The sequence below is a fragment of the Macrobrachium rosenbergii genome, chromosome 56 (genome assembly GCF_040412425.1).
Source record: "Macrobrachium rosenbergii isolate ZJJX-2024 chromosome 56, ASM4041242v1, whole genome shotgun sequence".
In the NCBI taxonomy this organism is placed as follows: Eukaryota; Metazoa; Arthropoda; class Malacostraca; order Decapoda; family Palaemonidae; genus Macrobrachium; species Macrobrachium rosenbergii.
The window spans coordinates 38,965,798-38,979,574 of record NC_089796.1 but is presented as its reverse complement, the minus strand read 5'-3'; the positions used below and the strand labels follow the sequence as shown (position 1 = coordinate 38,979,574).

General features: G+C 43.6%; 1 pseudogene; it reads right to left on the bottom strand.

Annotated features, from left to right (window-relative positions):
• The window catches only part of LOC136836180 (uncharacterized), a 37,133-nt pseudogene extending 24,771 nt beyond the window's left edge, over positions 1–12,362 (bottom strand).
• Between the last annotated feature and the right edge of the window lie 1,415 nt (positions 12,363–13,777).

Genomic DNA, 13,777 nt, shown 5'->3' with positions numbered 1-13,777 from the left:
ATGAGGATCGTCTGTTTATATCTGAGCAACTGGTCACTATGCTCCCCATCGAAGAAAAGTGTAAGGACAGGAGATTGAGTGACATACTGGCTGGGTGTTAACTGGTTTATTGGTGGTTCCTTACTGAATCTAAATGTACAGAAAATGCGGAGATGTTATTGATGTGTGCGGACTGCAACGTAGCATCTACACACAGACAGAGCAAACAGAGATAAAAGATTCAGACATCTGTGTTTGTTGGCAGACAAACAGATGGCGATATTGAGACACATAATAAACGTACGGTGTTAAAACACATCAATGGAAAGGCCAGGAAATTCTACAGTACATATGGGCAATTGCATGAGATTCGAGACAGATTAATGAATACAATGCAGTAGCATAATATATGTGAAATGGAGAGAAGTTTGGCGTCTTCACAAACAGAAACACACATACAGTTTGATACAGAAGATTCGGTGGAACATTATGAGTACATGATTAGAATGCTTGCATGGCAATGCAAGTAGCGGTGACTGTACATAAATCAAGACAACAATGGTAAGGGAGAAACAGATGGAAATATTGTATGGTTGAAGTCGCATTCCGTCAGAGAAAGAAAATGAGATGCTCCTGTTTTGGCTTGTCCCCTCCAATGGATGACGAATACGAACACACAAACACACACGTGTGTTTGGAAGAAATGGCGTTGGGGCAACAGGCTCTTACAAAAGATGCATGGATGACCTTCAAAAGACTTTGCTACTGGCCCAAGAGTTGGGTCTGTGAGATTCAAGATGACAGGAAATTCTTCAGTACATATGGGCAATTGCATGAGATTCGAGACAGATTAATGAATACAATGCAGTAGCATAATATATATGAAATGGAGAGAAGTTTGGCATCTTCACAAACAGAAACACACATACAGTTTGATACAGAAGATTCGGTGGAATATTATGAGTACATGATTAGAATGCTTGCATGGCAATGCAAGTAGCAGTAATTGTACATAAATCAAGACAACAATGGTAAGGGAGAAACAGACGGAAATATTGTATGGTTGAAGTCGCATTCCGTCAGAGAAAGAAAACGAGATGCTCCTGTTTTGGCTTGTCCCCTCCGATGGATGACAAATACGAACACACAAACACACACGTGTGTTTGGAAGAAATGGCGTTGGGGCAACGGGCTCTTACAAAAGATGCATGGATGACCTTCAAAAGACTTTACTACTGGCCCAAGAGTTGGGTCTGTGAGATTCAAGACGACAGGTCTGGTTTTATCGGAAGCCAGGTATACATTGAGGAATGCGGACGGAAAGGTGGTCACTGACCTGCGGATCCCATGTCACACATTTGGGCAAGAATTTATGTTTGTTAGATGACATATAAATGAGAATAATTTGCATTACAATAAACGTACGAAAGTGGTTACATACATAGGCGGAAAGGCCAGACAATAATACGTATGGAGAGATATATAAAAATATGAAATAATAAGAGGTAATATACATGACGTGATTGATGCAGAAATGAAGAGGCGCTTGACGCCTTTACAAGTACTCCCCCGGCCCCCCAGCAACCCCACCAAGAAAATGATTACAGAGATAATTATTGGATGGCATGAAAATTAATCACGGAGGCGCTGGGGGAGCAGGAGGCGACCCCTTCCCTTCGAGAACTGTGGGCGGGGGGCAACATCAACTGATGGACCTTCCGCAGCGCGGCCTCTGGGGCGCCCACAGCCCCTCCTTGGAGGGGTGGCGGGTATGTCTGTGGGCGCTTATTGAGGGGGTGACCTTGGGACATCTGCCTGCCTCCTTCCGGATTTTGCTGTCTAACAGGAATGCTGGTTTCAGTCTGTCAATGGAAACCCAATCCTCCCAGCCGTGGATGTCGACGAGATACGCCTTGGGGGTCCTGTCGATGACTCTGTAAGGGCCCCTGTAGGGTCTGGTCAAGGGCGGGCAAAGGGCGTCTATCCTGATGAAGATGTAAGTACAGGAATCCAGGCCGGCCGGGCTGTAGGTGTTGGTTCTGTCCATGAAGGTCTTATGGCAGGGCGCAAACTTCTGTGCTAGTTCCCTCAACCTTGGGAGGGGGGTGTCTGCTGTCAGCTGACGACAGGAAGAATTCCCCTGGAACAGCTAGTGTTTCTCCATAGAGTTTTTCTGCGGGGGACACGTTGCCATCTGCCCTCAATGCGGTGCAGAGACCCAGCAGGACCCAGGGGAGCTGGGCCTTCCAGTTTTCGTTGGTGCAAGGTGCCATTAGAGCTGCCTTCAGTGAGAGGTGTGTCCTCTCTACCATGCCGTTTGCTGTGGGGTTGTAGGCCTTCGTGCTGTGAAGTGTCATACCCATCAGGCATGCCAGGGAGACCCAGAGTTCTGACAGGAATGCTGAGCCCTGTCCATAGTAATGCTGTTTGGCACCCCGAAGCAGCTGATCCAGCTGGAGAGGAGGGCTTCTGCACAGGATGCTGTTGATGCCTCCCCCACAGGTGTCGCCTCTGGCCAGCAAGTGGAGCAATCTATGACCATCAGGAGGTACCTGGCGCCCCCAGACTGTGGTAGAGGCCCAACGACGTTATGTGGATGTGGCCAAAGCGCCAATGAGTTTGAGGGAAATCACCAATGCCTGATTCTGTGTGCCTTGTGTTCTTGCTGGTTTGGCACAGGATACAGCTCCTCGCCCACTGGCAGGTGTCATTCCTGATGCCACGCCACACAAACTTTTCTGTCATCAGGCATGCCGTTGTATGCCCTGATGGATGGGAGAGGCCGAAGGTGGAGTAGGAGAAGGTGTACGTCCCAAACGGCGTGATGATGGCTGTCTTCGGAACGTCGTCAGGATGCACAGGAACCTGAAAGTATGATTTAAGCAAGCCCATCTTAGGAAAGTCCTTGGCCCTGTGAAGGGCGCTCGTCAGGTCTTGTATGTTTGGCAGGGGGTAGTGGTCTGGTGTGGTAACTAAATTCAGATGACGGTAGTCTCCGCAGGGGCTCCAGGAGCCACCTGACTTCTTTATCATATGTAGGGGAGACGCCCATGGGCTCAGTGCTTTGGTACAGGTGCCCATTTGTTCCATCTCGGCGAAAGCACCTTGTAGTTTTTGGGGAGGCAGGCGACGGAACTTGGCATGAGTTGGCGGGGCCCATTGTAGTTAAGTGGTGGAAGATGCCGTGCTTGGCCCCAGCCCCCGGCAACTGGCAGAGCTCTGGTTTAAAAACTTCCGGGAACTCCTGGAGGAGGGCAGCGTAATTGTTGGAGGCTGTGAAGCAGACAGCGGGCATCCCCAGTCCAGTGGAGAGTGGTCGGGAGTGGCAGGTTCCAGTGTCGAGGCGGCATTGCCTGCCAACATTGACCAGGAGTCCGTGGTGTCCCAGGAAATCAGCACCCAGGAGGGGGAACTTGACCTCCGTGATGACAAAATGCCAGTGATACCTGCGGCCCAAGATGGAGATTGTGTGGGTCGTGGTTCCATAACAGCAGATGGGGGTTCTGTTTGTGGCTAACAGGAAGGGTGTGGAGTCAGCTGTCCAGGTGTAGCCCTCCTCTGATGGCAGGAACACTGACTGCATAGCCCCCGTGTCAACCAGCAGGCGCCACTTTGATATTTCGTCCCTGATGAAGAATCCTGCTGGTCGGGAGATGTTGTTTTTCATGGCTACTGCTGTTACTTGTGGCCACCCTTCTCATATTTTGTGAAGGAACATGGGGGCCGAATCTTCTGTGGAAGTAGCACCACTCCGGGTACGTCCACACCCTCTGCTTCCTCGGCGGTGCCCTCCTCCTGTAGATCACGTTTATGTTTTCTGGGGTGTCGTTCACCCTCACAGACTCCTGGGTGATGCTTCCCCTAGATGCTGAGTCAACAGGTCTAGTGTGCGCTGTGCTCTTTCGGGGACGGGCATGGAATATGTTTGTATCAGCTTGTCTCACAAGGCCAAGTACGTGACCTTGTCTGGCTGTGAGTCAAGCCATGGGGAGGTTTTGTTGAAGACCTCTTCAGGTAATGTCATCATGGTAATGTCTGCCTTGTCTTCTCATCTGTGATGCACGCCACGCGGAAGTGAGCACCGGCGCACAGAAACCAAGATACTGTGTTCTGGCTTTGTGGGCGAAAGGGGCATGCAGACGATTTCCGTGTTTCCAGATTTGCATTGTAATTCAGACTCTGTCATCTTTACTGTCACACACCAAAACGTGAGTATGCGCCATATTTAGTCCTCTAATAGTGTTAGAATTCGAGTGATCGACGTAAGTCATGAATGGCGAGGGCCAAAACCGTTTGAAATGCTAAAACGTGCCCTTGCGGGGACACCATTATTAGTCCATTAATGGCATGGGGTTCCTCTGAGGAAGGAGCTTTCAGAGGCCTAGACTGTGTCGCCATTTTGAGTCCGCTAAAGGCTCTCTGAAGGTAAATGCGGCAGTATTTAGTCCGTTAATGGCTGGGCCAAAACCACATTTACCTGTCACTCCTCAGGTCACCAGTTGTGAGATTCAAAACGACAGGTCTGGGTTTAACTGGTTTATTTTTCAGAGGCCAGGTATACATTGAGGAATGCAGACGGAAAGGTGGTTACCGACCTGTGGATCCCATGTCATGCTTTTGGGCTAGAATTTGTGTTTGTTAGATGACATATAAATGAGAATAATTTGCGTTACAATCAACGTCCAAAAGTGGTTACATACATTGGTGGAAATGCCGGACAATAATACATATGGAGAGATGCATAAAAATATGAAATAATAAGAGGTAATATACATGACGTGATTAATGCAGAAATGAAGAGGCGCTTGACGCCTTTACAGGTCTTTTAAGCAAGGTTCACAAATCCCTATTTACTCTGACACAGTCGATTCTCTATTTGGGGATGAGGATCAATGCTCTGACTTTTCAGGCTTTTCCATTCCACAAAAGGATTCAAGACTGCCTGAAGAAAGTAAGAAAGTTCATATCTCACCCATCGTGCAAAGACAACGAATGGATGAGTCTGCTGGGCACTCTTTCGTCCATCAAGAAGCTCATGCCATTAGGAAGATTACATGCAAGAGTCCTACAATTCTTCCTAAAAGCCAGTTGGCAGAGGAAAACTCTCCCAGACTCCTTCATGTTCCACATCACTACTGAGATCAAGGAGGAACTTTGCTGGTGGCTTGCAGAGGAGAGGTTCTCAGTAGGAAAGCCATTGCACAAGCTGAGCCCCAACCTAAAGTTGTACTCAGACATGTGGGATCTGGGTTGGGGGTGCTTTTGAATGACATGAAAATATTCTGGAGGTGGTCATCGGAAGAGAAGAAATTACATATAAATGTAAGGGAATTAAAGGCAATTCACTTGGCCTTTCAACATTTTGCAATGGGGACTTGCAGCAAGACAATCACAGTCCACTCAGACAACATGACTGCATTGGCCTACGTCAAAAATCAGGGAAGGACTCATTCCTTCTCCCTTTACAAAGTGGCCAAGGATCTTCTTCTCCGGACAGAGATCAACCATACCAGGATAATAACTCTCTCCATCCAGGGAAAGTTAAACGTTCTGGCAGACGAGTTAAATCGCTGTAAACAGGTCCTTCCAACGGATTGGACACTGAATCCACAAATGTGCACCGACTTGTGGAAACGGTGGGGAAAACCATCGGTAGACCTGTTTGTGACGTCGAGGAACCGCTGCCTCCCGTCTACTGTTCTCGAGCCCCAGACACTCGGGCATGGGCGACAGATGCCATGCTCCAGGATTGGTCGCTCTTAAATGTCTACGCCTTCCCATCATTCAACATGGTGACGGAAGTCCTAAACAAGTTCATGACCCACGCTAACGTGTCCATGACGCTTGTAGCTCCTTTTTGGCCACAGAAGGAGTGGTTCCCAGACCTTCTCAGTCTCTTAATAGACTTCCCCAGACTTCTACCTCAGAAGCGAAGCCTTCTAAAGTAGCCTCACTTCCATCTTCCATCTAGACTTATTTGCTCTTGCTCTGACAGACTTCAGATTGTCAGGGAGCTTGTCAGAGTGAAGGGTTTTTCAAGAAAAGCTGCAGAAGCAACTACCAAATGCAGATGCCAGTCTGCTAATGTCTACCAGGCAAAGTGGACAATCTTTTGTGACTGGTGCCGAAGACACTGCATTTCACTTTCTTAAGCCTCTGTAGCACAGATCACTGATTTTCTAATGTTTCTGAGGTCCTCTCGAAGCTTGGCCACCTCTACAATCAGAGGCTATAGATCTATGCTAAACTCTGTGTTTAAACATAGAGGTCTCAAGTTGTCTGTTAATCAAGACATATGCAGTCTAATTAAGTCCCTAGATACTTCCAAACAAGAGAAGTCTATGTCAGTTGCATACATTTGAGCCCTTCATGCTTTATCGCTGAGAGATCTAACCAGAAAGACTCTCTTTTTAGTTGCTTTAGCTATGGCAAGGAGGATCAGCGAATTACACACCTTCAGTAAGCGAGTGGGTTTTTCGCAGGGAGGTGGTCTGCTCATTACACTTTGATTCCTGGCAAAGAACGAAACCCCATCCAATCCTTGACCTCGTTCGTTTATGATCAAGAGTTTGTTAGATATTCTTGGGCCAGCAGACCAGGAGAGAAGTCTTTGCCCAGTTAGAGCTCTTAAGTACTACTTGGAAAGGACCAAAGGGATTAGAGGTCCCTCTCAGAATCCATGGTGTTTGGTAAAAAAAAAAAATTCACAACCATTATCTAAGAATGCCATGGCCTTCTTTTTAAAGAGTGTTATTTCCGAATTACAATCGAAGATTCAAGAAGGTGATCTCTCTGTTTTTAAAGTAAGAGCTCATGAGATTAGAGCAGTCGCCACTTCATTGGCTTTTAAGAACTTGTCACTCTCCACGATTCTCCAATCAACTTACTGAAAGTCAAAATCAGTGTTCACCTCCCATTATTTGCAGTACGTTAGCCCCATTGGCTGTGGCTGGCATGGTATGGGGGGAAAAAGGATAGGGGATATACCTTCAAATCCTCTATCTCCTCGCCTTGTTAAAGGATGCTGAGTTTTTGGGATGCCTGGGGTGCCGTATACCAGGAGTACCCACCAGTCCCTGGTTTTTAATGGTTGGATGATGGTTTTAATATTTTGTGGTAACAAATTTCTGGTTGTATTCATTGCACTGTGCCCAGGGCAAGGGAATTTATTTTGTAAGGCTTGTCAGTCTTCGGAGTACTCCTCGACTGCAAGGTTCTCCCACTGAAGCAGAGACGACTCTTGGCTTTACTGCTGTGTCACTACAGGTTGAGATGAGCGCCAACCAGAGCTAGTATCTTCCTACTGCAGCTCTCTCAACAGGTAATGTTACAACAAGCATTACACCAATGCTAGCTACTTTTCCATTTCAAATTCATCTCCTTTATTGAGTGTTTTTGGGTGGAAAATGTCCATGCTTCCCACCTCCTGTCAATGTGGGATTCAACTATGTAGTTACTTAATAAGTTACTTATATAAAAATTACATTTTTTGATAAAATAAAGTTTCATATATACTTACCAAGTAACTGCATGATCAAAGCCCTCCCACCTCCCCTCTCATGGACATAGGGCACAAACAAATTGGGCTCTTCAAATTTAGAACTGCCGCGGTTAATTAGAACTAATAGCTATGTAGTTAGTTGGTAAGTACAGTCATCCCTCTCCATATCTCGGTTCACTCATCGCGGTCTCAATGCAACGCGGATTTTTTAATTTAATATATCTGAATTTGTACCGTGGATTTTTTGCTATATCGCGGGATTTTACTTTATTTATTATTTATATTTTTGTGGTAAAATAAGCATTTTGTAACCTAAAATTTTTATTTTCAAGACTAAATATATTTTTTATGATAAAAAAATTATTTACTAATTTTCAAATATTAATATTACTGTAAACAGCAAAAAAATATATAGAATGCTAAATTAAAATCCCACAAAATCACAAAACAGCTTATCAATGTACATAAACACCAGAGTTCAATCTCTCTCTCTCTCTCTCTCTCTCTCTCTCTCTCTCTCTCTCTCTCCTCTCTCTACACAACCTTTTAATGAAAAAAACAGTGAAATTTCAATGAAACTATTTCACTTACAGAATAGACTATATTGAACTATTATGTGTTATGCTCTTCGCAAGGTCTGATAGGGTCGTAATCTCTTTCTACGTCAGTTTTAAGAACAGTGTCAAATCATCTTACATCCCTAAGATTTTCCTGTAGCAATGGCCAGCACTAGGTCAGCACATTCTTTCTCTCTCGTCGACTCCTCTCACTGTATCTATCCTCAAACAAAGGCCTACTGGAATAAAATGCCAAGATACAAAACTAGACTTTATTTGCAAATTTAACAAAAGTTTTTCAGCAAAAGCTATGGTCATGAAATGGAGTGCCTCGCACCCCATAAAAATGGAAGTCATAACTAGAGGAAACTCAGACTCACAATCAATCGAATTAATGATTCTAGACCAACCAATACTAGTGACTAACACCCTGGTCACCAAACAAAATAAAAAGGTCATAATTATTCTAGACCAAAATGTCATATAGTATGATAAAAGAACACCACTTCGAAAATATTCGTCCTCGCAGGACTCAACCAGAATTCCTGTTAAAAGAAATATAACTTCTATTAAAACCTGAAATGGTGTATAAAAAATAGACACTTAAGTGGAAAAATGCATAATGGAGAACAAAACAGACAAATGAATAATGGAAAACAGAGGGGTTTCACTGCAATGTAAAATGGGTATTCCACAAAATGTCTGGAAAAGATATAAGTGTTAATGAGTTATCTTACTCACATTCTATTGCCATGCAAACCGTTCCTCACAGTGGCTGTTCTTAGTCACTAACACAGCTCAAAGAGCGAATCGCCAGACGCAAATCGAAGTGAATGCCCATTGCATGGTTCCTCTTATAATATACACATTAGAGAGTGCACATATGCACACACTCACTTAAGGACCCCTCCTTTGAAGCGTGACAACGCCGTCGGGTTCAGTGTTTGAAGGACTCCTCCGTCAGAATCCACAGATATCGCAAAGCTTCCATCAATCTGTCATGTTATCCCCATGCGTCTTGGCCGTGACTGGAGGGCACAAATGAACGCGTCATATACCCATTGTATCTAACCGGGGAAAACACCAACGTCCACATAAAGGCCACCTGCACCGGACACACCTTTTCACAGCCAGCAATTAGTCAGCTTTAAGTCTTAATAGGAGTTCAGCCCACCTACCCCTGGGCGGGACGCCCAGGTACGACAAATATCCATAAAGAAAGTTCAGTAAGGGTCAGCTCTAAAAAATCATAGCAAACAATATTCATCAGATACAAAAGTTTCTTGTCTTGTATGCATGACTGTTATTCCAATAAATCATTCATTGCAGAACGCATCACATCACATCTTGCATTCTTGACGATCCAAATATCCTGGATGGCTTGCAACCGCACAAGCCCATGTTGAATGCGGCGCCCACGAATCCTTTGCGCCAAACAGATGTCTCCCAGCAACAGCGGAGACTTGTAGATGTCCCATCCGACATCTCTCCAAAAGACCATGGATCCTCTCATGAAGGCACAGGCATAGAAACCTGCAGGCGTAATGTAGACAGCCCCCATATCTAACTTGTATCAGTTGAGACTCATAGAAGTCATTCCATAAGACGCTGCTTCAAGGAAGTGGTGTATAACGTAAGTCGATCATGTCGACAGTCAACCCAAAAACTACGTAGTCTCCTCACTATCCCATACTATTACTGAACCATTAAAACCAATAAGGAAAGGTCATATGATGAAACTATGAAACAATCCTAAGTTACTAACTTTAACTTCCACAAGCAACCCCCTATCAGGTACACTAATTTTAAGATACTACCCATACAAATTCTTTCCAGTAAAAATTACCTGAGAACAATACAGATATGCTGAATTCATTAAAGTCAATCCTAAACATCCGAGAGGTAAAATATCTCCCAAAATTTCCCCCCTTAGAAGTGACAACCACTGCCTTAACCTGAGTATGAATTTCCAATGACGCATATTCCGCTTCTTTCTCAATATTCAAGAAGGTAGTTTGACAGGAAGACAAAGCTACCACAACATCTAAATCTCCCCCCATCCTATCTAGTGTGACCAATAACCCATTTAAAGAAGTCCTTAAAGTCTCAAAACCTTACCATAATTTCTCATAACTATCTTGTAAAGTCATCAAAGTTTTCTCCTGGCTAGCAAATACTGTCGATACCTGCTCAATTCTCACCCAAATTAGCAATTGATCAACTAGCAATTGCTCCTATGACCATAACGGCTCCAGTTACCAATGGCGCAGCCCTCTTACTCCTTCTAGAAGATAACTGAAAAGTCGAAACACCTAAATTTGGAAGCCATGCTAAAGTCTTCCTAATCCTATCCTGAACCCTAACTACTGTAGCATTAAGTTCCGTTAGCCAATCTTGTAACAGATCAGACAGATTCCATCCGATATTCATCTCACCCAAAAGAAATTTCCTAAGCAACGAACTTTATTCTGAAACTCTATACCCGAAGACATTGCATCAGATGACAACCACACATCATAATCTTCTTGTATAATAACACCCAGGCATAACCTCGCTACGAAATTAGCCCATGCCACGACTCCCAAAGTCACGAGAATATGAAACTTCAGCATAAAAAACAAAAGAAAGAACCTATAAGTTACCAGATCTCGAAACAGGAAAGGAAAAAACAAAAAAGAAACCCATATATCTATCAGACCCCATGGTGTTTTACACCCAAATTTAACTAAATATTACAACATACCAAAAGCAAAAAACTGAACTCAGACAACTAAAGATTTGTATGTCTACGGACCAACGTCCTCCCCAGTTAAAAAAAAAACTACAAGTCACTCCCCTTTAAAACCCATTAAAAAAACAAAGAAAAAGAGGGAAACAAAAAAGAATTATCAGAAACACAGTACAACACAGGAATTAACCCATAAGATACCCATTAACCTGTCCTTTTAATTTTAGGTATGTGTCAACCAAGAGACACCCGTATTCTCATCTAGAACATCAAATCTATCCCCCTTCTTTACTTCTACAACCCGAAAAGGACCTTCAAATTTAGGCCCTAGCTTATAGTTCAATTGATTTCTGACATTTATTTTCACAAAAACCCCATCTCCCACAGCAACTTTAATTCTATCCGGCTTTGCATTGCTCCTGTCCACCATATCCCGCGTTTTCATTTCAAGATCCCTAGCAAGACACACATATCTTTCTTTTGCCTTGGAGACAAGCACCTTTACAATATCATCACCCAATGAAATAGGTAACAAATCGAACCTTCCAAATATATCAATCCCAATTTACATCATTCCCCCTACCGTCAACCTGAGAGCCTTAATTACCTTCCTATTTGCCCCGCTCACATAGCCCATTAGCTTCTGGTCTATAGGGAATAATAGTGACCTTCCGAATGGCCATTACATCAGCAAGACACTCTAACGTCTTGTTCACAAATTCTCACCCATTATCTGTAGTCGGCACCTCAGGAACCCCATAACAACAAATATATCCATTAAAAAATGCGAATGCCACCTCTTCCACTGTCTTATACTTCAAAGGAAAAATCTCTACAAACCTAGTTAAATCGTCAACAACCTCCACCAGGTGCCTATGGGCATAACTAGATTCACAGAAATTGGATGACAGATCCATATGGACCCTAGAAAACGGCCTGCTGGGAATAGGAAATTACCCCAATTTACAAGAAATGACCCTTGATGGCTTACACGCATTACAAACTGAACAACCTCTCACAAAGTCTTCCACTGATGTGAGCATATTCTTCCAAAAGAATTGTCCCCGTATATTCTGATATGTCTTCTCAATACCCAAATGCGGACTGCCAGACCTACAATGAACAATATCCAGAACCGTAGGCACTAAACTCCTAGGAACAACTATTTGCATCATATCACCCTTATCCTCATTATTTCTCAGTCTGTATTTAATCTTCCTAACTAACAAATTACCCTCTAACTCAATACTGCAAAAGGCAACTTACAACCCTTCCTAACTAATTCCCCTCTAAGGAACGCCTTTGCGTCTTCCAAAACCTCATCCTCATCCTGATTAGATTCTACTAAACTAATATCCCAGTCTATACAATCTCCAGGTACATAACATACATGAGTACCTTCTGCATCAGAAAAACTTCTACTAAGGGCATCCGCTACAACATTATGTCTACCCTCTCTATACCTAAGCGTGGCATCAAAATCCCTGATTGCCAGATACCACCTAGCCCTTTTAGGGGAAAGATCTGGCTTATTGAAAAGATCCAACAATTGCTTATGATCCATAAAAACCTCTACTTGATTGTCCATCACTATCATCTTAAAATGAACCAAGCTAGACACTACAGCAAAGGCCTCTTTGTCCACTACCGACCATAGCCGTTCATTACTACCCCATGTCTTAAACTTCCTACTGTAAAATGCAATCGGATGGAGTCTTCCATTGAACTTCTGCATAAGGCATACCCCTATACCATCGTAACTAGCATCTGTCATCAACGTGAAAGGACGTTCCAAATCAGGAAACTTCAACACCGAAAAGCTAATTGCTGTCCATCTCCCCATACAAACTGCACATCATCCCTCAGGACATCTGTCAAGAGAGATGCTAGAATAGAAAGCCCTTCACAAACCTATGGAAAAATCCAGCCATGCCTAAGAATGACCGAATCTGTTTCTTATTCTTGGAAGTAGCAAAATCCACAACTGCCCTAACTTTATCATCACTCACTTTAACCTGCTCCTTAGAAATGACATGACCCAAATATACTATCTGCCTCTTGAGAAAATTACACTTAGCTAACTTTATCTTCAAACCTGCTAACCTAAGCCTCCTAAAAACTCCCTAAGAACCTCTAAATGTTCCTCTACAGAATCAGTGGCAACTAATATATCATCCATATAAATGTATATGGATTTTCCTAACAAATCATGAAAACTGTATTCATTAGCCTAGTAAATGCCGTAGGACTACCCGATAAAACAAACGGCATCTGTGTGAACTCATAATGCCCCTTTGGCAAAGAGGAAGCCGTGTACTCTTGACTCTCCTCACTAAGTGGTACTTGTAAGCACCCTTGCATCAGATCAATTGAAGAATACATATTCTTGCCCCCTATCTCAACAAATAAATCTGGCAAACACGCCACAGGGTAGCGATCAGGAATGGTTTTCTCATTCAGCTTCCTAAAGCCTACACAAACTCAGACTGAACCAACCTTCTTAGGCACTGTTAACAATGGGAAATTAAAAGGCCTAACAATGCCTTCCTCCTCCCACTTATTAACCTCTTGCTCTACTTGTTCTCTAATCTTAAAAGGAATCCTAGCCTGTAAATCTGCTTCTGAAAAACTACAAAACTCCCCGACAATAGCAACTGAATTATCCTCATCGACCCAGTCAACAAAGTCGATTACGTAAGTATCCTTCTGATAATTCCGAACTGAATCATTACAGTTTAGCAATTCCACCGAAGTATCCCCTAAACTCGCTACCTTGTTTATAGAACCTGTACACACCAGCCCCTTCAGCTTTCGCTACATTCATCCACACACACCTGTCTGGATTTATGCACACCTTTCACTCAAACTTTCACCATAGCAGCCATACCAGGATCAAGAACTACATCATCCAACAAAACCCCCTTATAACACTTCTTACCCACTGTCAGATGTTCAGCATCTACCCGCAAATTCTCATGTACACCTGATCCATTATCATCATCCACTACACCC